Here is a 27,284-nt window from a genome sequence, read left to right as displayed (position 1 = left end):
GTATCTATGCCTTATTTATAAAAAATCTTTGGATACAGGTCTTTTACCACACGATTGGAAGATAGCTCATGTGGTCCCGATTCACAAAGGCGGATCAAGAAAAGATGTATCAAATTACAGGCCTATTTCTCTAACATCAGTTTCATGCAAAATTTTTGAGCACATCTTATACACAGAAATAATGAACCACCTGGTAAAGAATGATTTGTTGATGAAGGAACAACATGGGTTCCGGAAAGGTTTATCATGTACTACTCAACTTGTTGAATTTTATCACGAACTTGTATCTGAAGTTGACCGCGGGGGCCAAACAGACTGCATATTTCTGGATTTCCGGAAAGCGTTTGACACTGTGTCACACCCACTCCTCTATAAACTAAAAATGTTGAATCTGGACACAGCTGTTATAGTATGGATTCAGAATTATTTGCTCGGCCGCCGCCAACGTGTAGTCCTTAATGGTGTATGTTCAGATTACGTTGATGTGACATCAGGGGTCCCACAGGGGTCGGTCCTGGGGCCACTCCTGTTCTTAATCTATATAAATGATATTTCACTCGGTATCTCCTCAAGTATACGTCTGTTTGCAGATGACTGCGTTTTGTACAGGAAAATAAACAATGCCAATGACGTCGTTCAACTCCAAACTGACTTAACACTTATCCACGATTGGTGTCTGAAATGGAAAATGTCTTTGAATACGGAGAAATGCGCTCATCTTTGTTTTTCACGAAAAAAATCAAAGTCCAAGCTCAGTATCGCATAAGTAATGAATTGATCACACAGAAATGTACTTACAGATACTTAGGTGTTATACTAACGGATGACTGTTCCTGGAATGCTCACGTGGATCATGTGGTTACCAAAGCCGGTAGGGCACTAAATTTCATACAGCGGAGTTTAAGGTCTTCGCAGCCAAACCTCAAGAAAACTGCTTTTCTCTCTTGTGTTCGACCTATCACTGAATATGCCTGTATTGTATGGGACCCTGCACATCGGGTGTTAATTGAAAAACTTGAAAAAATTCATAACAGAGCAGCAAGGTTCGTCTTGGGCAGGTACGGGCGAAGGGATAGTTGAACAGCAATGAAAAAAGAATTGCAATGGGAACCACTCGCTTCCCGTAGAAGAAAATTGAGGCTAAAATTGCTGTACTTAATAGTTCACGGAAAAACGGGGATTGATTTTGAAAATTACTTAAAACAGCCCTTTTACGTTTCTCAACGACATGACCATTCCCGTAAAATTAGAGAGTACCGTACCAGGACGAACTTGTTTGCAAATTCATTTTTTGTTAAAACAGTGCAACAGTGGAACCGGCTTTCCGAGGAGCAAGTGTGCTCTGCAAGTGAAGATGTATTTTTTGCCAATCTGTAACCCCCCTGCTATAACGCCTTCGGGCAAATGCGGGGTAACTCTTGAATAAAGAATAAAGACTACTGTCGAGGTAAACGAAATATTAAGGCAAGGTTGTCCTCTATCACCGCTGCTGTTCATGTTTTATATGATTAGTAGGAAAAGAAGGCTACAAAGAAGCAATCGGCGTTATCATTTCTCGTACAGATTAGGCGGAAAGGTCGTTGAGCAACTGCTACCAGGTTTAATGTATGCGGACGATATTGTACTGTTAGCAGATAGCCAGGACGATTTGCAAACTCTGGTAAATTTCTGTGGAGACGAAGGAGATGCTCTAAGTTTCAGTTTTAGCGCAACTAAGTCAGGTGTGATGATTTTCAAGGATACAACTGATCAGGAGCTTACAATAGAGGGCCATGGAATACCCCGAGTGGCCGACTACAAATATCTCGGCATAAGGGTAAATGAAGGGCAGATATACACGGAAAAGCAAGAACAGTTTATTATGACAAAAGGGCGAAGAAATGGCTGGATAATGAAACATAGGGAATTATGGGGGTACAAAAAATATGAAGTGTACTGAGAGGTATTTGGAAAGGAATAATGGCGCGGAGCTGTCTTTCGGGAACGCGGTTCTGTGCCTAAAGGCAGAAGTCGAGATTAGAAGTAAACGAAATGGCTGTTGGAAGGCTGTTGGCTGTTGGAAGCACTAGGTTCCTTTGGCAAAACCACAAGCAAGGCAGTACAGGGGGATATGGGCTGGGCATCGTTCGAAGCACGGGAAGCCCAGAGTAAAATACTATACGAAGAACGCCTGAGGAAATTGGACGATAACAGGTGGGCAGCTAAGGTATTTAAATACCTATACAGAAAGAGCGTTGACTCACGCCAGCGGAAAAAAACTAGGAAGCTAACGAGTAAGTATACCAGACACGAGGACGGAGAAAGAAACAGCATGAGCGACAGGCTAAAGGGGCTCTGAAAGAGGCTCAATAAAGTTGTAGTATGCCTGGGATGTTAAAGCACGCCGCTTCATGAATATTGTCCATCAAGAATTTTTTAATGCGCTTTCTAAAAGCTGAGTTATCCGTGGCCAAATTTTGAATTTCAGTGTCTTCGCGCTGTTACGAACGGCGATAGCAAGTAATAAGGGAGTAATTACTCATTGACATCCACCCCAAGGAGTAATTACTCCTTTATTACAAACCTACTCCACCTTGGGGGATTCCCCTAAAACATCTGACCAACAGCAAGTCTCGTCATTAGCACCAGCGACCGCTAGTCTCGCCTGTTGGCAGCCAACGCTTATGCTTTTACTGGGTGGCTCCGAGCAAATCGATGGTGATCGCTCCCAGGCCTGCCATCAAGGACCACGCGGAATAGGCCCAGGTGTCAGATGGTACCAACTACCGAGCTTTGCACGGTCGGAGTGCGGGACCGGAAAGAGCGGAGAGCTGAAGTTTGAGCACAACCCCTTTCTGAATTATCCGACGACGCCGCAGCGAGCGAGTGGCCGTTATCTTCCCCAATCGCTGTGACTATGTCGGGGAACAAAAGGGCCTCGTTTCCGGTGGCTCTTCAGCGTTGTGATCACCGCGGCGGGCTGGCGGTGATCGCCCCCAACCTTCGCAAGCATCTCTAAGGACAAACGACCACTTTTGGCGCCTCTTCCCCACCTTGCGTTCTGGCCTTGCGCGTCGGCTGTCATCTGATGAAGAACAGGTGTAAGCAGCGTGTGGGAACCTTCGACTGGCCAGATAACATCACCTTCCGCAGTCGACGTGAACCCGTGGCATCCTCCTCTCTCCTAGGATCAACATGTGACGGGGGCGTGTCCGTATATGTGCGGTGGGGTGAGTTTATGCGAACAAGTGAAAGTTTCAGGCCACTCCCAGCCCGGAGAAGGCGTCCTCAACCTGGGGAATCTAGGGAAGATGAACGATGTAAAACTCGACCGCGAGGGCATTAGAAGAGCTCCCTAGCTACTTTTTATCCTCTTGCTTGTAAAAATGTAAATTAACCTACTGCACGGTTTCCGACAACGTCCTTCGGAGACGGGACCTGCGATGCTGAACGAGTCAGTCTACTCAAGGGTCCCTCCGTCTCCAACTCTGGTGGCACCAGTGGCGTTGTAGCGCAATCCCCCAAACTGGTGGCCTGCGGTGGGATTGAAGCCGCATCCCCAACAGCGCCTTTCCCTATCCTCTCGTCACTTGTTGCACGCTGGAGGGTCGGCACTTCTTCGCCGGCCTCACCTCCGGGGGCGAAGCTTCCTGACCCGCCGCAGCCACGCGGCTAATTGGCCGCGGCCTTGGTAGCTGCCTGACGTCTGAAAGAATCTAAGCAGCCGCCACTTTTCGACATGCATACGTAGATGCGAGCGAAAGAAGAGGGTGCGAGCATGAAAAAGTCGCCGGGAAGGGCTCGTCAACTTTCGCGCGTGATTGTGGGTCCTCTGCTGCGTGTAGAAGTGTATTATTTGACTCAGGCTTTCGTGACAACACGGTGCAGTGATGCTGACAGTGACTTTTTATGGCGCAAGGGCATCAGCGGCCAAAAAGCGCATGACACAAGGTATCTTCGTTTGCTCAAGTTGGGGTCAAGGACCCATTTCCCAGGCATTTCACCCTGATTAAGCCGAGCACCAGGCCAGAGAAAGCGTGTACCCATCGTATCACCGGTGGGTACCCGGCGGCACTGGGGATCGAACTCCGCACCTCCCACATGCGAAGCGGATGCTCAACCACTAGGCCACCGCTGCGGAAACACTGTGGAGTGATTGAGCGAGTTCATGTGCTCTCTTCTGAAGGTGTTTCAGAGCCCCTTTAAAAAGGCGGAAGGTAAAAATTGAATAAATTCAATGGAAAAGAAGCATAGTGTAGAACTATATAGATACTGGAAAAGGCAGATCAGGAAGGAAGCGTTTTATGATAACTCACGAGGCAGTACCCTACTCTTCCCAGCTAAGTCAGGGTTTCGTAGAACGCGCAGCTACAAAAAGAAATTTAACGAAGATCACACACGTGCTTCGTGTGGTAATCTGTAGAAACAATAGAACACCTCATACTCAAATTTTATGGTATCCATCTGGATGTCGATGTAGACACAGTCACTCTTCCTGAGGCCCTAGAGATTAGAGTTAGCAAAAGTCTTGTAAATAAATCTGCGATGGAAGTTAGCCAAAAGCTATTGGAAGATTGGTGGCTCAAAAGCAGGGAGGTGACTAAAGATTAGAGTTGTAGGAAAATCTATTTAAAGAAAATGGAGAATATTATTAACAATTTGCCATACAGTTAAACAAAAATAAAGAAAAAACCTGAGCATGGTTTTCCATCCATCTATCCATCCATCCGTCCGTCCGTCCGTCCGTCCATCCATCCATTCATCCATCCATCCATCCATCCATCCATCCATCCATCCATCCATCCATCCATCCATCCATCCATCCATCCATCCATCCATACATACATACATACATACATACATACATACATACATACATACATACATACATACATACATACATACATACATACATACATACATACATACATATATTGTTGCTGACGGACGACACGCACTGATGACGGGTTGCAGCGCATCAGTGTCAAGAACTTGCAACGCGAGTGTTGAGGGAATGGGGGGTGCCTGAGGAAAGTGGGAAAAGCCTCGACGGGAGGGGGTGTGGATACACGTACCGGAGAGAGTGGTGTATAGTTTATCTACAATAACTAGCTTGTGTCGCTCACAGAAGTCTAGCATCAACTTCCCGTTACAATGCGTGTATCCATTGTTAAGAACGGCGACAGCAAGTCGAGTTATTAGCATAACGACAGCAAGTCTCTCCTGTTGGCAGCGAACCCATCTGTTTCTACTGAGTGGCTCCGAGCAACTCGATGATGATCGCTCCCAGGCCCGCCGTCAAGGACCACACGGGGAGGGCCCAGGTGTCAGTTGGTTCCCATTACCGAGCTTCGCCCGGTTGTGGTGCGAGACCCGAAAGAGCGGAGAGCTGAAGTTTGAGCACAACCCCCCTTCTGAAGTCTCTGACGACGCCGCAGCGAGCAAGCGGCCGTTAACTTCCCCAATCGCCCTGACCATGTCGGGGAACAAAAGGGGCTCGTTTCCAGTGGCTCTTCAGCGTTGTGATCACCGCGGCGGGCTGGCGGGCATCGTCCCCAACCTTCGCAAGCATCTCTAAGGACAAACGACCACTTTCGGCTTCCCTTCCCGACATTGTGTTCCGGCCTTGCGCATCGTTTTCATCTAATGAAGAACAGGCGTCGGCAGCACGTGGGAACCTTTGGCTGGCCAGCTGACGTCACCTACCGCACTCGGCATGACCCCGACGGCATCCTCCTCTATCTCGGGCTCAACATGGGAAGGCGTGTCCATATGGGCGGGGGTGTGAGTTCGTGCGCGCGAGTGAAAGTTTCAGGCCACTCCCACCCTGGCGAGGGCGTCCTCAACCTGGGGAATTTAGGGACGAGGTACGATATAAAACTCGACTGCGAGTGCAGTGAAAAGAATCCCATTTTTGATCCTTACGCTTGTAAAAATATAAATAAACCCACTCGTAATCTTCCTCCCATCACCCAACTCTAACTCGTCTACAGTCCTGTTGTGGTGGTGGCGGTGGGAGCTGGCATCGTCTTGACCGTGGTTCTGTCAGAAAGCGACCCCAGAACCCATATCGCGAACATCATCCAGATCCTCGATGTGGCCATTCATATCACCCAGGAGAAGAATATCGTCACTGTCTCCAAACTGCTTTATTTCGTCATTGAGACACTTAACAAGATTATTGTTTTCTTGCCTGCACTTGTCCTCTGTCTCCAAGTAAACTACCCCTAGCCATGTCCTTTTGCAGGAAATTATACCTGATATCCAGACATGTTCTTTGCAAGCTGATTTTATTCTTTGCCAATTTGTTCTTCGATGTATCAGCATACCTACCCCTCCTACCTTCTTCTCCGTTGTTCTGTTGCTCCCTTCCCAGACATAGCCATCAATAAACGGTGGATATTCTATATTCCTGAGATATGTCTGAGATGTGAGATGTGTTCTTTAACTGCTGTTCTGTATCTAGCCATTCCGCTCTGTTTCTACCCCCTTGCATGTTTATGTAACTTATCCTGGTGTCGGTAGTTTTCTTCCTGGACCTCCTAGTGGTCATTTGTTTGGGTCAGCTGCCATTGTTACACTTTCTACTTTACTTCTACCTACCCCTGCGCCCTGAGCCGCAGTGGACCCCCTAAAAAAGCTACTGCCCGGCCTGTCAGGCGCCAGCCGATATTATGCACTTCCCTGTTTATGTCTGCCACTTCAAAGCAGCCTTTCTCCAGGCTTAACTTCCTTATCTCTCGATTAACCGTCACCACGTCCCTCTCCCGCATCTCGCCCCGTCCGGCCTCGGAGTATCCCCTGGCCTAGTGGGGGCGAAGATTCGCTCGTAACCTTGCTGGTGAGTCGGACGACCTCGATTCCTTAGCGTGTCTTGTTGCTAGCTGGCGTTATTGTTGTTGTAGCACTGTTTGCGTCAGCCAGTGTGTCGTTCCTTTGTTTCCTCAGAGAGGGGCCCGCCGTGGTCGGCGTGCGCTCGGTAGCGTACGCGACCACGGGGTGGGGTCTCGCGGCTTTGAACTGTGTCAGCCGCGATTAAGCGGGGAGAACGTATTTATCTCCCCTATTACATACCCACATACTACACCTACGGCCGAGCTGAACGAGTCAGATATTGCAAACTCTGCATCCCTGCTGAAAGGGAAGGTGAAGTGTTTTTAAAAAAGGAGTTTCGAGCGGTATTCTATAGATTTGTGCCCTGTCAATTCGAATGGCATTTAAATCGCCCGAAAACAATGATGTGGCCTCTTATTCTCAAGAAATAAGCAGCAATCGCCGCAGGCTATTTCAAACGGGCAGCCTCCGCTCGTGATTTGTCGAAAGCTTATTGACGTCATCGTTGGCATCTCAGCTGTTGTCGTTTCACGTGCTGGTAGAAGCGGCCGGTTTTCGAAGCTGTACAGTTTATTTATCGACAGGTATTCGTGATTATGGAATCTCAGGGCTCCCCGAAAGATCTTTGCGCTTCTCCGTATATGTTCGAGCCCCCAGATTCCACGCAGAAGCGAGAAACACTGGAAAATTACAGCTCGGACTCGACTGGTAGCCAGAGGTGGGCAACCTCATGAGGTCGACCTCAACCTCACGTCGTGAAGTGAGGTTGAGGTGAGGTCGGCGACGGCTCGAAATTTTGTGAGTTAGTTCAGAAAATCAGACCTCACCCTCAAGCGTGAGTTTGAGGTTGAGTGAGGTCGTCAAATCGGTGAGGTCGAGACTTTTTGCAGTTGCCGCGCATTACTCCGACGAGTGCCGCTACGAAATCTGCACGTTGAAACAGGATAGATAAGAGGGTCTCTTGAATGCCTAGACCTGTTAGCAACTTTTTTGCTCTTGTCATTGCGATAGTGAGAGCCATATGAAATAAGATGCCTACAACCTACGACAATACCTTGCATAAAATAAAGCATGGGCTGAAGAAGCAAAATTTCTGCCCACTGTAGCCTCTCACAATGTTTACCTGCGAGTGGCGTGTGGTGCCCTGTGGCAGTAGAGATGTTAGAAGCCTAGTATAAGAGCCTGTCATACTTAGCGTTGCCAATTGCCTGTGCTAGCAATGAATCTCGAGAAAATTGTTCCTGACAACAAATATATGAAATCTACCTTTCAAACTGTGCACTTTAAAGGTGGAGTGAGGTAAAGCTACTATAACGCTAAATGTGGGATAACACTGCCATAAAAAACGGCAGACAAAACAGCATACCTTCATGAAGCCACTCCTTGGGTTCAATATCTCCGTGCAGGCAAGCAGGGAATAACTTATTGTCATGCACATGTATGTTCCTGATGTTGTTCAGGATTGATGTCCCCTCTGGCACAATCAGGTTCTTGTGGCCATCACTTGACGCAGCAGCCCAGTACATGTGGGTGGCAATATATTTTGCCCATAATTTCAAATCGCTGCAACTTGTTTGTTTGGCAACAAGCGTCTTCAAGACACCTGATATATAGTTTACAGAACGCGGGAAATCAATACAGCTGTTGCGTACATAGTTTTCTTGCAGAAATAAGATTCGCTTGAACCCGTGAAAAGAAACACGCTCTATAACATACCTTTCACCACATGTCACACATCAAATTCATGTTTGGTGTCGTTTCGGTTTTTTCGCAGAAAGCTTTTGATCTGTACACGCCTGTCGGTCACAACTGCCTGAACTTTGATATTGTGGCAGGCGAGAAATTCCAGGGCAAGCTTGAAGCCGTCAAGCTCCATTCTACAGCTCCCATCAACCTCATTTGACTGAAATATATAGCACACAGATTTGTAATTGATGCGTAGCAAAAGAACGCCAGAGAAGGGTAGCAATAGCTGTGGCTATGAATCATCCTTGAAAAAGCAATCACCTTGCGCCTTACCAAGCATAGCATCTTTAGAAGAATTAAGGAATGCTGGTAGTAAATAACAATGCAGTATCAACACATCACAAATCTGCACAAGCTCAAAGTGAAGAATCTTGTTGCTTTTGAGGTTCATCAATGTGTACGTGCCAAATTTGGCACTAGCCTAGAGAGTCTGCTAGTCCGTCACTAGCAAGCCTGACCGTACTCTTCTTGGCGTCTTCTAGAAGCAGCGTCTGTTCCTCTTTCCAAACCTGAAAACGGTTTTCGTATAAAAAATGCAATGGGACTAACATAAGCAAAGCCTCTGGGATGTCTACTCACTCTGTCGATGGCTGGCCACAGATGAACAAGCTGTAGATTAAAGAATGTTCTTCTAGTGACTACCTGCACGTCAATAGAGTTCAGCATCCTCAACGTGGCAGAGGGGTTCAATCCAAAAAAAAGGACTGCCGCACAAAGCTGCAAGTTTAAGATGGGCTCCTGCCGGACTAGTTCCTGGTTAGTCCAGAAAATTTAGTGGCCAGAGGAACATTCAGAGCGCACATGCACAAGCGTGCCTCGGCATTCAGTAACTGTCTTGCAATGTGCAAAACATCTGTTGCATATTTTGAGTAGTTCTCTCAAGAGTTTCTCTTGAACGAAAAAAAAGCTCTGCTGTTCTCTTTTTGTGTCGGTTTTTGTGTTTTCGTGTAGGTTTCGTGACCGAACTCTTCAAGTGTGCAAGACCCAATGAAGTAAACACTGTTACAGGAAATCTCAATCACACACAGGCCTCTTGTTTTCTTTGCATTAATGGAAAGAAAAATGATAGGTGTAACGTTAATGGGGCCCCGAAACACATTTTCAGTGCATTGTTCTGCCTGTTGGTTGCATAGAATGAATAATAGTGATCCTATTAGCGCCGGCCATACCGCGTATACTGCGGTTTTTAATATTTTAAGTGCGAACCTCTACTGGATAGAACGACGGTTCTTTTTAAATCAAAGGACCAGACCACAAGGGAATTGTGGGAAGCATTTTGCATGGCTTCAGAAAAGGAAGGTGCTGGGTTCGTAAGCGACCCGTCTGTGGTTTTAACAAAAAAGGAAAAATTATTTTTGGCCAGTCGTGTGTGAAAGTCATGACTTGCGAGGATAGTTTATATCGCATGGTGTAGGTGATTGCTTTGATGTCATGGCTGTCTCTAGCGCTTTTATGTTTGTGTGTCCCATGCTTAGATGCGTATAAATATGCGCCATGTCGAAAATAAACTCAGTTGAAAGTTTGCGCTCGTGTCTCGTGCTGTTCTTATGTGGTGCTGTCCACTTGTCTTGATTGTAGCGCTCCCCAGTCTCAGAATGTACAACCAACTAGCCCCCTTCAAAGCTTTACTGACGTTTATTTTAATTCGTTCGCAAAAACAAATTCGTGGCGCTGACGGTGTCACCATGCAGTGGCGGTTTTTAGCAGCGTATATGACATCATTTATTGCGAGCTTGATGATTGGACAAAGAGTAAATATACTGCAAATTGTGTTAATAACTAGAGATACGTCGTGTCAAGTTTTTGTGTTTTATATTACATTAACAAAACCAACTTTTTTGCCCCAGATAAAAGCAATATAAAGCAAGTAAAACAAAAATCACCAGCAGAGGCTCCGGCTACTTTTTGCATCGAAGGATTTTGCGCCTCTCTGTAAACATCCTACGACCTAGCACTCAACACTTATGGCTACTCTCTATGTATCTGAGAACGGCTTTGCGGAAGCGGTCCGATCGAGCCATTGCACTCTATAAGCGTTTGTTTCGGTCTCAAGGAGGGATGCGTTCGTTTCAAATTTAGCAGGCAGTGCGCATCTTCAGCTTGTGGAGGATCACCAGGCGGCGGCGCCAGATGGCGCCACGTTCCCGTCAACAGCGAGCGCTTCTTGCTCGCCGTGACCAATGGATGGATGGATGGATGGATACGGCTGAACCCTTTACATCGGGCGGTGGCTCAAGCCACCTAGCCATGTCTTGTGAAATTTTACTCCTGTCTTGCTTTTAGCCACCAATCAGATAACCTTCGCTTGGTTACTTCTAACCTCTTAAAATCCACTTTCCCCTCACTATCCCTAAACCCCAATGCCTTGGGTAAGTCAGCCCCGCTGCCTTCCACTGTAGGGTGAAGCCCTTTACAGAAAAGTATCAAGTGTTCAGCCGTTTCCTCCTCCTCTCCGCACGCAATGCACAAAGTGTCTATCTCCTGGTACCTGACTCTATACGTCTTAGTCCGCAAAACTCCAGTCCTGGCCTCAAACAGCAAAGAACTTCCCCTACAATTATCATAGATATTTTCCTTGACAATTTCCTGTTTAAAGGTCCGGTATGTTTCCAGTGCCGATTTCGTCAGCATCCCTGTTTTCCACAACGCTCTCTCTGTTCCTTTAACCTTTTTCTTAACCGATAATTGCTGATTTGCCCCCTTACTGCTGTCCAGATATTTGCTTGTCAATTTTCTAGTTCGCTTTCTCCATTTCGTGTCAACATTCTTTATATACAGGTATCTGAAAACTTTCCTAGCCCACCGCTTTTCATCCATCCTTCTCAATCGATCCTCAAATGCTATCTTACTGCTAGCCTCTCTGCTCTCGAAAGACGCCCATCCCATATCCCCCTGTACCCCCTGATTTGGTGTATTGCCATGTGCTCCCAAAGCTAACCTCCCTACTCCCCGTTGCCTAATTTCCAGCCTTGCTTGAACATCTGGCCTCATACACAGGACCGCATTCCCGAAGGTCAGGCTAGGGACCATCACCCCTTTCCAGATCCCTCTTACCACCTCATACCTATTGTAATTCCACAGTGCCCTATTTTTCATGACAGCTGCATTCCTACTAGCTTTATTCATTACATATTTTTCATGCTCTGTCAGATACTCAGCACTGTTATTTATCCACACCCCAAGATACTTGTACTCATTCACTACTTTTAGCACGAACTCCTGTATTCTATGCTCGCCGCCCTCTTCATTAAATATCATGACTGCAGATTTTTCCTTACTATACTTGAAGCCTAATCTATCTCCCTCTGTACTGCATATGTCTAACAACTTCTGCAGGTCTTCCTTGTTGTCAGCCATTATCACTATATCGTCCGCGTATAGGAGCGACGTGCGATGGTTGGGAAGGAAACCATAGGAGAGTATATAGGAGAGGTATGGTGGCTAGAAGGAGAGGTGTCAGCATCGTTGCGGTCGCGCCGTGTTCGGAGGCGCACTGGTATTTCATGCCGCCGCGGGGCGGCGCGCACGTCGCTACCGAGAGTTAGTACAGTGCCAGGAGTGCGACCGTTGGTGTTACTTAGATGAGACTGGGTTCGGGAGCTTAGCCGAGGCGGATGAGGCTAGCTTCGTGTGTAAGATGTGCAAGCGGTTTGGGGACGCCGTTCATGCGTTAAAAGGGGAATGGGAAGCTGGGTTTAATGCACTTAATGCGGACTGGCAGGTCGAACGAGAGGCACGGATTAAGCTGGAAGCCCAGGTCGCCGATTTGATTAAAAAGGAGGAGAATAATGCCGCCCTGTTGAAGCGAATGGTGGGCGAGATTAAAGAAGAGCGGGAAAAGCGGATCCAACTAGAAAAACAGGTTGAAGCGCTCAGGTCGCGGCCGGCTGGGCACCCCAGTTCGGAGAAGTGTCAGGCGGGGGACGAGGCTCGTCAATCGTACAGTGCTGTAGTGCAGCGAGCATCGAGTGAGAAAAATGAGAACGCAATGAAAAAGGTTAAAGCGGGCATGGAAACTCGCGACAATAGCGTACAGCGGCAGGAGAGGCAGCTAGAGCGATCCGGAGGCCAACAGATGGAATTAGGAAGCGAACGTTTGGGGCGCAGGAGAGTTCTTGTGGTCGGGGACTCGAATGTAGCGAGGGTTGAGGGAGGCGTTCTGACGGCAGTGAAGGCAGACAGGCGGGTGCAGGTGGAGGCTCAGTCGGGAAAGTGCATGGTGGATGCAATGGCCAGAGCCCGGGAGGTGGTGGTGGGCAGCATGGATGGCGAACACCTTGTGGTCATCCATGCTGGTCTCAATGATGTACTGCAGGGGAGGAGCCAGAATCTTGAGACGCAGTTGGAGGTGGGGATGCGTAGGCTTAGAGAGGCCTCTGGGAGTGTGCATGTGACCATATGCACAATCCCAGAGGTCCAGAGACAGGCTCGCGAAACGGAAAGGAGGGTCGTGGAGACTAATCGGGTAATTAGGCTATTGAGTCGACGACTAAGATACGAGGTGATGGAGGTGAACAGGGAAGTGTATGAGGTTAGGCCCCACCCTTTTGCACAGGATGGCATCCACTACGGTGGTGCCACTGGCAAGAAGGTGGGTAGTAGGATAGGTCGCCAGGCAACAGCTTTTTTGGGGGGACCCAGAGCTCTGATGGAACCAGTGTAGAGAAGGAAGAATTAAGATCAAACGGACAATGGAACCATAGGGGAAGAAAGAGACGCAAGCGCCAGGGCCAAGTTAATTCAGATATAGGTTTCATTAACATACAAGGTGGCAGGAATAGACTGAAATGGGAGGAAATAGAAGAACAGTTAAGACAGGAGGAATTAATGGTATATGGTTTAGCGGAAACACATCTTAGAGACATGGAGCAACCACCCTGTAACCCAGACTACGCATGGGAATATTGCAATAGAACAGAGGGCAGCAGAAAGGGAGGTGGAATTGGGGCATTCATTCATAAAAGTATGAATTTTCAAAGGGTTAGACTGGGATGCAGGGAACATTTATGGCTAAAAGGAACAGTGGCAGGCAAGCTAACACTCCTTGGCTTTGTATACCTGTGGACAGGGGTCAATGCCAGAGAGGAAAACAGGAAAATGTTAGAATGTATTGCAAGCGACATTGATGAGCTAGGAGGACAGGGCGAGATAATTATATTAGGTGGCATGAATGCACACATAGAAGACCTGGATGGGTGCACGGATTCGACAGGAAGCATGCTGCAGGACATGTGTGACAGGCATGATTTAGTTGTATGCAACAGCACCGAGAAGTGTGAAGGGCTCATAACATGGGAGGCGGGGAGTCTGCACTCGACGATAGATTATGCACTAATGTCACAGAGGATGTATAACAGATTAGGGGTAATGAGCATAGATGAAGATGGTTCCAGAAGTCTAGGTAGTGACCACAAGCGTATCAAGTTGAGCTTCAGAGGAAAAAGCAATGTAGGACTGAAGCAAGATGAACAATCAGGGGGAAATTTTTACTCAGAAAAGCAATTGGAAGTAGCAGCCAAAAGAATCGAGAAAGTAATTTTTGAGGATAGTGAAACAGAATGGACTTATACCAAATTAACTCGATTACTGGAGCTAGAGCTAGCTAAGGTGCGAGTAAAGTTAAAAGGGAAAAGACGCAAACCCAAGAGTTGGTGGGATGAGGAGGTCAAGAGGGCAATAGAAAAGCGCAAGGAAGCATCCAGAGAACACAGATATTCCAAGAAGAGGGGGGAACCAAAACCCGAAGTAGACAGAAAATGGGATACCTTCATAAAGTGTAGAAGGGACGCATCCTATTTGATTAATGAGAAAATTAGAAGAAAGGGTGCCCAATGGATGTCAAAAGTAAATAAAAAGGATAGAAAAGCAGCCCAAAAATTCTGGAAACATCTAAATGCAATGAGTAATAAAACTAGGCTAGAACAAAGGTTTATTGTTACAGATGAGGGTATTCGACTAGAAGGGGATGAAGCAATAAAACACATAGGAACAAGGATGACGGAAAAATTTTCAGCAAAGCACGTGGTACATAGTTTATCGAAGGAGGATAGACCGGTTACAGCAATAGCTTCACTTGAGCAAGGAGAGTGGGAAAGGGCAGAGAAGAAGGTTCGTAGTGGCACATCAACAGGACCAGATGGGATCCCGATTATGTTGATAAAGAAGTTAGGACCAAAATCCAAGCAAACATTAATACAGGTAGTGAACAAAATGATAGTGGATGAGAAAGTCCCCGATGAATGGCGATTAAGTAGAATGAACATGATATATAAGGGAAAGGGGGACAAAGCAGACGTAAGTAACTATCGCCCCATAACAGTGACATCTGTGGTTTACAGGGTGGTGATGCAAATTATAAAGGATAGACTGCAGGCTTGGGTGGAGAACGAGGGGGTGTTAGGGGAACTACAGAATGGGTTCCGGAAACAAAGGAGGTTGGAGGACAATTTATTTTCATTGACACAGTGTATAGAAATTGCGGAAAAGGAACATAGGCCCTTATTGCTAGCATTTCTGGATATTAGGGGAGCCTATGAGAACGTTACTCAGGAGCATTTGTGGGACATATTGGGCACATTGGATGTGGAAAATGGAGTAATTAATCTTTTAAAAGATATATATAGAGGTAACAGAGTGCTCATAAAATGGGGAAAAAATGTATCAGGGCCTGTAGAGATACAGCGGGGGCTTAGACAAGGATGTCCTCTGTCCCCTTTGTTGTTCATGTTGTACCTGCAAGGTTTGGAAGCCAAGCTAGAGGGGAGTGGACTAGGCTTCAACCTATCTTTTTTCAAGCAAGGGGAATTGATTAAACAGACATTACCGGGACTAATATACGCGGACGATATAGTGATAATGGCTGACAACAAGGAAGACCTGCAGAAGTTGTTAGACATATGCAGTACAGAGGGAGATAGATTAGGCTTCAAGTATAGTAAGGAAAAATCTGCAGTCATGATATTTAATGAAGAGGGCGGCGAGCATAGAATACAGGAGTTCGTGCTAAAAGTAGTGAATGAGTACAAGTATCTTGGGGTGTGGATAAATAACAGTGCTGAGTATCTGACAGAGCATGAAAAATATGTAATGAATAAAGCTAGTAGGAATGCAGCTGTCATGAAAAATAGGGCACTGTGGAATTACAATAGGTATGAGGTGGTAAGAGGGATCTGGAAAGGGGTGATGGTCCCTAGCCTGACCTTCGGGAATGCGGTCCTGTGTATGAGGCCAGATGTTCAAGCAAGGCTGGAAATTAGGCAACGGGGAGTAGGGAGGTTAGCTTTGGGAGCACATGGCAATACACCAAATCAGGGGGTACAGGGGGATATGGGATGGGCGTCTTTCGAGAGCAGAGAGGCTAGCAGTAAGATAGCATTTGAGGATCGATTGAGAAGGATGGAGGAAAAGCGGTGGGCTAGGAAAGTTTTCAGATACCTGTATATAAAGAATGTTGACACGAAATGGAGAAAGCGAACTAGAAAATTGACAAGCAAATATCTGGACAGCAGTAAGGGGGCAAATCAGCAATTATCGGTTAAGAAAAAGGTTAAAGGAACAGAGAGAGCGTTGTGGAAAACAGGGATGCTGACGAAATCGGCACTGGAAACATACCGGACCTTTAAACAGGAAATTGTCAAGGAAAATATCTATGATAATTGTAGGGGAAGTTCTTTGCTGTTTGAGGCCAGGACTGGAGTTTTGCGGACTAAGACGTATAGAGTCAGGTACCAGGAGATAGACACTTTGTGCATTGCGTGCGGAGAGGAGGAGGAAACGGCTGAACACTTGATACTTTTCTGTAAAGGGCTTCACCCTACAGTGGAAGGCAGCGGGGCTGACTTACCCAAGGCATTGGGGTTTAGGGATAGTGAGGGGAAAGTGGATTTTAAGAGGTTAGAAGTAACCAAGCGAAGGTTATCTGATTGGTGGCTAAAAGCAAGACAGGAGTAAAATTTCACAAGACATGGCTAGGTGGCTTGAGCCACCGCCCGATGTAAAGGGTTCAGCCGTATCCATCCATCCATCCATCCAGATCCGTCGAGAGCACCCGCCAGCCGCCGTCGCCGCACGTTTCGTCGCCTACAGGCAGCACGTGTTCCCGCATCGTCTGCGGTGTGCTGGTTTTAAATTGTTTGGGATTGCTACGCACCGACGTGACCATGCCACAGTGATGTCCAAACAACAAAGACACTGTTTCACACCTGGATGCAAAGCGGGGTATGTTTCGGCCCGCAAACAAGGGAAAAAGGCGTCTCTTTTCGCTGTTCCCGTCGACGATGAACGACGCAGGGCCTGGGAGCGCGCAATTTCTCGTGCTGACAAGCCATTGGAGAAGAGCTGCGTTGTGTGCGAGGCTCATTTCGACGAGAGATTCATCGTCCGTAGCTTCAAGCATGTCGTCAACGGCGAGTCTGTGGAAATCGCTCGTGATCGCCCTACACTGACAGACGATGCGATTCCCACGATATTTCCAAATGTGCCTGCTTACCTCACAAAAAAGCTACCTCCAAAAAGAAAGACGGTGTCGTCCAATGGAGGTGCAACTTCAAAGCGAAGAAAGGTTGACTCCATTCACGACGAACCGCTGAGTGCTGAAACCGACGTTCCGTCAAGTTCGAACTGTAGCGGCGGCTACAATATCTTGGAGGGTATGACGCAAGACGACCTTCCAAGTAAGTACTGGGCGAAACACGTAATACCAAACTATATGGACGTTGTGGCGTTCTCAGTGTGTGCTTCAAGTGGTGGAACTCTGTGCTTTGAAAAGTTACTTTTGTGTTCAAGTAATGCCTCAACCTTTCATTGCTCGGCATATATACAGGGTGTTCTTGTAAAAACAGTGGATGTCGACAGCATTAGTGATGTTAAGGACCTCCTGTTCGAAATGGATGCCATGATTCCTTGCGAGGGGTTTGAAATGGAAACAGGAATGCAAAGTGGGCAAATAAAAACAAAGCACAGACTCCATGGAGGGAAACTGCACAGCCTCACGTGTTGTGGGACAGTGAAAAATAGAAGCCGATGCTTGCAGTGCAAATACCTTCGTAAGCTGTTGATAAATCAGGCATACTATAAGCGTACAAGAGCGAGAAAGGCAAGAAGTAACCTCACACAGAAGCTAACGCGAAAACATGCGCAGCTGCGACGGCAAAAGCGCAGCATTGCAAAGTTGAGTGAGACCATGGAAAAGATGAAGCTTAAGCAGCTCTAGTTTTGAAGAGAAGTTGCAAAGCCTGCCAAAAAAGCAGCAAGTGCAGGTACGTGAATGCTTTGAAGCATCTAAAAGGAGAAAAACCAATGGAATGGTATTTCAGCAAGAGTGGATCCTTGAATGCATTGTGATGAATATGAAAAGCCCCCGTCTTTACGAGCACATTCGTAAGCTCAAGATCATGGTTGTGCCAAGCCCTTCGTGCCTGCGTACTTATGTCCGTAAATATAGAAGTGGTTCTGGCTTTAATGAAGAAGTGCTCACGGCTGTTGCAGAGAAAGCACGCACTATTGATCCGTATCACCGACACGGCGGCATACTCGTGGATGAAATGAAACTGTCTGAAAACTTGACTGTAGACAGCAAAGGGCAAGTCCAAGGGTTCGTTGACCTCGGCAAGTACACCTCACCAGGGCAAGAAGGTGCTCAATGTGACCATGGCCTTGTAATTTTCTTTCAGCCATTCACAGGCACATGGAAACAAATTCTCGGTGCGTTTGATGCACGAAGCAATGTAAAGGCAGATGTTCTGGCCAAAATCATTGTTGACGCTGTGATTTGTGCCGAGAAATCGGGGCTCTTTGTGGATTTTGTGACATGCGACGGGGCTGTGTGGAACCGCAGCATGTGGAAAATTTTCGGCGTAAGTGGGAAGCTCGAAAAGACAGTGTGCAAAGTAAAGCACCCAGTGGATCCAAGCCGGTATTTGCATTTTTTGTCAAATTTCCCCCACCTGGTGAAATGTGTGCGTAACGCTGTAACCTCCAAAGGGCGGTTAACACCAGATGGTCGAGTTGGCAACGAATGCGTAAAGGAGGCCTGCAAATGCGACACTTCAAGTTCAGTGACACTCAGGGCAATGCCACACGTCACCATGGCTGTTTGTCAGCCTAATGGCTTCGAAAAAATGCGGGTCAACTTGGCGTTCACCTTCTTCAGTGATGAAGTTTTAAGGGGCCTTTATGTCTACAACCGCCAAATGGAACACTGCTATGGCACTGGCTGTACCAAGGCTACTTCTGCATTTGTCTCTATGATGAGAGACCTCATCGATGCCATGACATCGAGATACTCAAAGCGAGGTTTAAGACCAGACAGTAAAGAAGTAGCAAGCTTCAAACGCTTTCTGGAGTTTTTAGCGACCTGGGAAAAAACTTTGCCTAAGCAGGGTGGGTTCTTGAGCGAATCAACAGCCGAAGGACTCCGTGTTACTCTTACCAGCACACTTTCCATCCTGCTCTATGTCACGAAAACCCTGGGGTTTAAGTACTTGATGACTTCTCGTTTGAGCCAAGGCGCGCTTGAAAACCTCTTCGGGATACTGAGGCAAATGTCTGGCTCTAACGATCACCCTACACCGACACAATTTTTGATATCTCTGAATTGCCTCAGTTTTTACAGCTTAGCGCAGTCCCCCTCCAATGGCAACATTCCTCCAGCAGTCCTGTGCAGCCTTCTAAGTCCGGGCGCTCACACTAATCCCATGAAACTACAGAGTAAGCTGGATGAGCTCCTAGATGTGGGACGTCTCAACGAAGTTCATGAAATGATTGTGGCATGTGAAGCACTCCCTGAGCACGCTGAAATCGTTGGACGCAAAAGTGACTCCCGGATCACTTATTACGTCAGTGGCTATGTGGCCCGGAAGATGTTGAAAAAGACCAAGTGCAGCGAATGCAGCAGGCTGTTGCTTCACACGGAGGACTCGAGCTTGCTTCCGGCAGAGTCGTGCCTCGCACGTTACATTAATAGGGGTGGCCTCCTGTACCCGTCTGAGTCCCTAGCAGACCTGGTCAAAGCTATGGAGGATGCTTTTACTTACTGCTTCAGTTTCAACAAGTTGAAAACTAATAGCATCATGGACCTCATCTCTTGCCTGTCTTTGCAGAGGTTAAATATGGTCGGCTGTGAGCAGCACAAAGTGGAAGTGACGAATCAAATCATTCGCTTCTTCACATTGACAAAGATGCATTTTCTTGTTGCTGGAGAAAATGCGTGCAACCAAAAAAAGAGAGAAAAGATGAAGTTCTTGAAGTTGAGACGTACTACATAACTTTCATAATGTTAACACAGCCAACAAGGTTTTCTTTTTTCATGGTGTTATACATTACCCACATTGTGTCATCTTTTGTGACTTTTTAGTAATGTCTTATTCGCATTGTTACAAAGGCCCCATTAGTAAATTTGATGTCACAATTTGGCTGTGTTTGACACAGGTAGAAATCAATTTTTGTAAGCTGGTTTATGACTGCATCTGTGTTTGCCAATCAAATCTCAATGCCATGTGTGTATGCCTATTTTAGCATTGCATATTGACTTCTTTTTACTTGCCTTGTTTACTTTTTAGCTCAGTTTTTGTATAACTTGCAGTTCTCACCTACATTGATGCGTATTTTCTGTTCATTTTCTTTTGATGGTGTTTTTGACGTTTAATTGTGTGTGTCAAAATAAATGTCTTGCTAGACCTTGCTTTTCGATGAAGTCATCAAAATAAAGCGTTCAAGTATGGTTTCTAATGCTTCTACTTGAACTGAGACGTCATGGATAACACTGCAGCATCAAATCGAAACTGCACGGACGTTGTTTTGGTGACAAACTCATGGCAGGTCATTCGATTCGCCATCTTCCAGCGCTTCGGGGTGCCAGCGGCGCACGCAGCGAATATACAGGGAAGCAAGTTCAAACATGGTTTTCAGTGCCTATACACGCTTTGCTTCGAGCCGTCAGAAAAGTGTGCCAACTAGCCTTTGTTGTAATCCGCGCGGTATCCTGAAATAGCTGCGACAGAAAGCGGCTGCTACGGGCGCGCGCGGGGAGCGTCTCGGAGCCGACAGCAGCGCCGCCGCGTCTGGATGAATTCTCGCATCCAACAAGCATGACAAAAAACGTGCAGGAAGTCACGTGGTTTTGCAATGCCTACTGGGATTTGTTGGCCGATGGCGCAGCCAATAGCAGCGTTGGGCGCAGCGGCGTCGTCTGCTACGCATCACCCATGTCGGCAGACCGGTCGAGTAGAGTTGGAAATTCGCATTTTTATTCAATCGTTGTGGTCCGCGGGAGGCACAAAGTTCAGAGGCCTGTAGTCGGTGCTGGTCTTCATTGCTGTGCGCTTAGTTCATTCAGGATGCCGTCTTGACGAAAGCGGTTGTTTTGGAAGCCCGCGACAGCTTTCTCTGAAAAGGCTTGGCTTGGCGCTATTCTCTTTCGGCTTTGTGCGGTTGCGTCCCTCAACGCTGCTAGCCTTGTTCGAAGGAGAAATTGACAGTGCCGACGGCTCATAAAGCGATAGACGACGGTGACACGCTGGTTTATGGTTACAGCAGCGCGGGAAGAAAAAGTGCGAGTCGGCGCTTAATTGTTTTGTGTATGAATACGTGTTCTGCGTGTTCCTTCATTTTTGTGTATTTTTCCCCCGCTGTTTTAACCACGAATAAATACACACTCGTCCAGACCGTGTCCCTGTAAGCATACCCGTTGCGTCTACATTCCCCTATGCATGACGGTCACAACTGGTGGCGATTGATATGCGTGGGCCGCGGTGTGCTCACCGAAGCGTGCAGTGCCAAGGAAGCCGCGCCGCATGCGATGGTATCCGTCAGCAAAGCGATACGCGAAGCAGTCTGAAGCGTACCATATGTTTAATGTACGCTGTGCGAGCGATATGTCAACTGCGTGCAAGTTTTCTCCGATATGGACCCAGTGGATCGACCGACCCGCACTGCTGTCTCGATCGAGTGCTGTTGTGCGAGCGTAAGGACACATAGCCGGGTTTAGGAGGCGCAGTGCTAGGTTTAAAACATTTGCGCTTAAGGGTGGTGAAGTGTAAGGCCATGCCTCTGTAAGATTGAGTGTACCTCGCAAATTACCGTTTACCGAGATGCCGAGTCGACCCTCGCGACCACCTCGCCGAGTTGCACTTTCTTGCATTCAGCTGATTAAACGAATTAATGAAGTCCAAAATTTGTATTTTATTGGACAATCAAAATATGAGCTTTAAAAAGGTTTGATACAGCATAACACTTATTACAAAACATAGCTTGCTACCTGAAGCAAGCAAAATCTTTTAACAAAAGTGATAACACATGGAAGGAGAACACACATAAAAAGGATTCAACAAAAAAGACCAGAAGAAGAAATGCACAACTGAATTAGATCACTTTGCAACCATGAACCATTCGAACAGAGAAAGTAAAACATATATAGGAAGGCAGTAAATGGGGGCTTTGAGACAGAAAAATATTTTTGGACCGATCTTGCCAAATTGTGTGAAAGCTTTCATTTCTCGGTAGTTGTTTCTGCATCACAAAGTTGATAAAATTTAAGCGATGCAAATGCAAAGTAATTGGAGCACTGCATGGAAGTGACTTGAAAAATTGGTAACAGTTGTCGCAGCTAGTGGAAAAAGTGAATCATTTTCCTCCCTTCTGCTTCATGTATTCCTTTCTGTAATATATGTAAAGAAAGAGAGCACCCTGCTGACACTGTTTCTATTGTTGCATTGTTGTATTTGACTCTTATCTGCCTAGCCTGAAACAGTGTAGAAATAGCATAGTTTTCTGTACAATTTTCTGTTCTGTTTGTTGTGTACTATGTGGTACTTGTGTGCACATGCTGTTTTATATTTGTCAAAACCACGAGCCAACCAACATAGTCTGCACATAAGTCGGGCATTTGAGCTGAGTCGGGCATGATGACAGCTTAAGAATGTTTAATATAATGTACAAATTGCGGCTGGTAGAATGATAAGGTTGTCCTCTGTATGCATGAATGTACCAAGTGCATGTGGAAAAGTGTTTTCATCATTTAAGAACATGAATTTGTTGCAAAACTTATATGCTAGTGCTTACTCTGTTGCTGCGTGCAGTGGGATGATCACCCCCTTTTGACACTATTACTTTGAAAGGCCAAAATCACCTTCAGTTGTGTTGAATATCTAGAACTAAAATTGTAAGTATAGTACACTAATTACTCTCTTGATTATTCTGGCTTCTATAGTATGAAAAACATGCACTCCATATTTTTTACAAAATACGGGATACTTCAGTCACCCTGTACCCTAAAGGACAGTAGTGCAGGCACGCTGTAAAGAAAGCTCTGGGAGACTGCTAACTGCAGCCCCTATTCTTGAACATCAGTGAACAATAGTACATGTCCATCTGTGAATCTACAGCATATAGATTCATGAACAAGAACTAGCATTTGCGCTCTGGACATGTACTGATTTTACTTAACTGACTTCTTTTTTAAAATGTGCGTATTGTTCATTTACCACAAAAGACGAAAATCTGATTTTAGGAAGCAGGTAATTTCTGGTTGATTCAGTAGCAATCAAGCTAAATCAAAACCCTGATTACTCCTGAAAAAACTGACAGTGACTGCCATCAAGCATGAGCATAAGTCGGTGGTGTACATGACGCATTCACATTAAAAAGCTATTCTTTTCAATACTCAGTATGACAGGTTGTAATGTACTCTAAACTGTGAGCGGCCGTTTGAATAGAATTTTATTCTGACAAAGTCAGACATGAAAGTCTGTTACATGTAAGATTCTTATTCAGCTCATATTGCGGCAGCAAGCTGCAGTGTCAACATGAAGCATGGGACCCCTATGGGCTGGTTGCATTCATACTCTACGGTAAATTGACATGTGCTGACGAAAACCAAGTCCGATTTTTGAATTCTCACTGTCGCATCAGTCACTGCCCCTTGAATTGAGTTATTTTTTTAAACATCTGCCGGACCTGAGCAGTGTGCAGGTTCTCGGTTGCCTGCTTGCCAACATGAAACAAGCGCATGTTGATGTAATTTTCTGCAACACTTCTGACAAGGTGTATGTAATGATTGTCGAGTGGAGAGTTGTCGAACATGTGCTCATGAAGTTCATTGAAGAGCTCTCTACCGTGGAATGCGTAAAGAACCTCGTGGAGAAGATCAGTGAGTAGTGTTCTTGATGCCAATTTGTTCAGGCGCACTGCCGTCCTGATCACCGCCTCCGATTTTTGACAGATCTTCAGTACACTTTCTGATGGGTATTTCAGCCCTCCTCTGCTTTTCCACTTAATTAGTGAGTAAATGTTTCCTCGTTCTGTTGTGAGTAGTGCACTTGTGCAGTGCTCACAAGTCAGCTTTGCAGCCAATTTATGAGCTACATAACCTGCCATGTAAGCCACAATTCGGCCTCCACATTCACTGATGTAGCCTGGAGCTATGATGTAGTCATGGTCTGCAGATGTTACCTGAGACTGCTGAACAGCATCACTGTCTAGAAGTTGCCTCCTTGGTGCAGATATATTCAAGACCTGAGAAGAAATAACTGTTGCACTGCTGCATGACAATATGGAGATGCTGTCCAGGCTCAGACAGTTGCCTGTTGATACATCAGCCAATTCACTTTGAACAATCACTTTTTTGAAGGCAGCACGAAACTGCTGTGTAGTAGGGTTGTCATTATGCCCGCCATGTGCTCGAATCAGGCCAAAAAAACAGTTCCAAATGGCCCTGGCAAATTTTGTGGGCCGGAATGTACTTCAGCACTCGTTTTTCAGTGACAAGAAAATGAAAAAGACTAATCAGGCTTTGCATGCAGATGATAAAACCTAAGAAACCTGTATTCCGGTTTGTTTCAATCATTCGTCTTCCATTTGCAGACTCCTTCAAGGAAGAGAGGTAATGGGTTGTGGTTTTGAACATGCCTTCGAAAGCTTCAATGTTCTTTTCATTTATAGGTTTCTTCCAACCTTTCTGATATGGGCTTCTAAAATTTAGGGCATCAAATTTCTCATTAATTTTCAACAAAAAATTCTCTGTTGCCTGTGTGCCAGAAAAACCTTCCAGGTCAAGTTCCCTGCACTCGGCTAGTGCTGTCGCAACAGAAGTGCTCATTACTTGGGCAGCAAGTCTAACTTTCATGGGCTGCCGCTGCCACTCAATATGAGCTCTGCGCAACTTGTTAGCCAAATGTAGGCCTTCTTTCTGCTGCACAGTATGCAGCCGCTCAATATGCTCCCATGACACTGCCCTTCCTTGGTGGTCAATAAAGTACCTCTTGTGTGCCAGTGCATTCCTCACAAGTTTTAGCATATGGCAGGGATCCAAAAAAGCTGCCACTGGTTCCTGGGTAGCTGGGTGTCGAAAGGTTGTTTTTAGGTCTCCCACATGTTGGAAATCACACCCAAGCTCTTGCAGCATAGCCAGATTTGCGGGCGCCCCGTCACAAGTGAGTGAAGCAACCATAGCTCCAGAATCATGTGCCTTATGAAGGCACTGGGTGACAAGGTTAGCCCTCTGTGTTCCAATTAGGCCATCAACTAGGAAGTACCCAAGGGGCAACTTCCATCGCCCATTAATAGCCACAGCCATTATAACGAATGCAGCCTTTGCTTGTGGCAATGAGTCGCTGTCAATGCCACTGCCAAAGTCAACAAACCCTTCAAAGTTGCGTTTGTTCCACTGGATGTTTTGCCGAATAGCCATTTCATCAACCATGAGGCTGCAAACTGTTCGGTGCCCCTTGCTTGCTGTTTCAGCACACTTCATTTTTAGTGCATTGAAAGCTTCTGTTGAAAGTCCTGCCTGGCCATCAAGAGTCTCATACCATTTTCGCAGAGTTCTGGGATGTGGGAGGCACGTGTCAAAAACTTTCCTGACATACTGATAGGCTCGTGGGGAATAGAAATTTAAAGTTAAGGCAAAAGTTCTCAGTTCAGGGGAGTACTGCTTTGGAGTGCCACTTCCACCATGCTTTCCTACTTGTCTTTCAAGTAGGCGCTTATTTACTTTACCCAGGCCATCTAAAACAGACACTTGCTCTGTCAGGAGGATATTCTCCGTAGTTAAAGCTGACAGAACAGATTTTAGTTCCGCATTTTTCTTTTGCAGTCTCCGCCTTGTTTGCTGCAGCCTTTTTATGCTTTTTCTTGACTGAGCATGCATTGCAGAAAACCATGCAGCCCTTGCTCTCAAGTAAGCTTTTTCGGGTGTGTCCTCCTATGAAGAGAGATAGAAAATGCAATGCATCATTAGAACAATGCACACCCAAGCCTTGCATACCACAGTTACAACAGTGTGCACATATAAACCACAAAGCACTCTGAATGTTCCATTAAAAGAAGAATGAAGGAGCTCAGTTAATCTTCTCGTCCTACTTTAATATCAAAGTGTTTCACCTCTGATGGAAATGCTCAGCATGCTATCACTCACAACGCACAGAAAATTCACTTGATCATCTTTTTCTCGCACATTGTACCATAGCAACAGATCATTTGCCCTGTCACATATTTTACCAGCACCTCACCTCGCATCAAGCCGGTAATGCCTACAAGGGTAACCCTGTTTTTGTCCAGATGGAAAAGTACAAAAATTCACCTGTAACCTTAATGATGAAAGAATGCAATGATTTACCTTCCAGGATTGCCATGATAACAGAGTCTTTGTTATTTCAGTCAGGATCACTTTCTTATATGGATTCCTCACACTTTCAGTAACAAAATTTGATTTCTCAGATGACTAATTCGAACCTGCTGTTTATTTTTTCTTTGTGAATTTTCGTAAGAATATTTACTTGGCAATGATATTTCTCGACTTGCACCTGAGTGCCGTACCTACACTGCTTTTTTTGTTTTTGAAACAATTTTGTTCCACTTTGAGTCCCCCCATCTCCCCCTATGTAATGCCCCTAGTGGACCCTTAGGGTACTTGAATAGATCAATAAATGAAGCTGTGACTCACCGATTCTCCTCTGGTAGATGGAGAGGTGTCCAAGAAGAAGATTCCATAATGTGCTCCTCAGCTTGATATGCAGGCCACTCACACACTTAAAAATTCATTGGTTTATTGATTCATCATTGCATACAATATACCATGCAGATCAGTTAGTAGATATTAGTAAAAATTGCCACGGCGAAATCAAGCTAAGTCCATTCACACAGTCTGGGTGCCTGCACATGCTGTGTTAAAGATTATGCTAATAATGCATGCTGTGGATGGGCCACTCACGCTATCAAATACGCTCTTGGCATATGCACAAGCATTTGACATTCATGGTGTTGAATTCTGCTTCAGAAATAGGCACATTTGACAGGTCCATTTACCACTGCTGGCCTCCTTCTTCGTGGCGTCCCAACAGAGGCTGGGGTGGTTGGCAAAGTCGGAAGTTCCAGCATAAGATAAACTGTTTAGTAATGCAGCCCACCTTAGAATGCCTGTTGCCCTGTTCTCCTCCGCCATGCATCAAGGCATAAAAAGGAAAGCAGGACATGAGGCTAATCACAAAATTACTCGGCATGCCCACTACTGGGCCACGCAACAGCTTCAGTGCATATGTACTCAATGCCTTTCGATGTCACTGCAAAAGAAAAACGCTCGCACATTGTTAAACTCATACCACCTAGCATGTTAAGGTAATGTTATATGTCTACACATTTTATTTTTATTTACACTCAAAGTGTTGCAGAAATAAAGCAGGGTTAATAGCACAACTGTGTAGAAGCGTGAATACATACAGCTTTAAAAATTA

The sequence above is a fragment of the Amblyomma americanum genome, chromosome 11 (genome assembly GCF_052857255.1).
Source record: "Amblyomma americanum isolate KBUSLIRL-KWMA chromosome 11, ASM5285725v1, whole genome shotgun sequence".
NCBI classification, from domain to species: Eukaryota; Metazoa; Arthropoda; class Arachnida; order Ixodida; family Ixodidae; genus Amblyomma; species Amblyomma americanum.
This window is presented reverse-complemented; position numbering follows the sequence as displayed.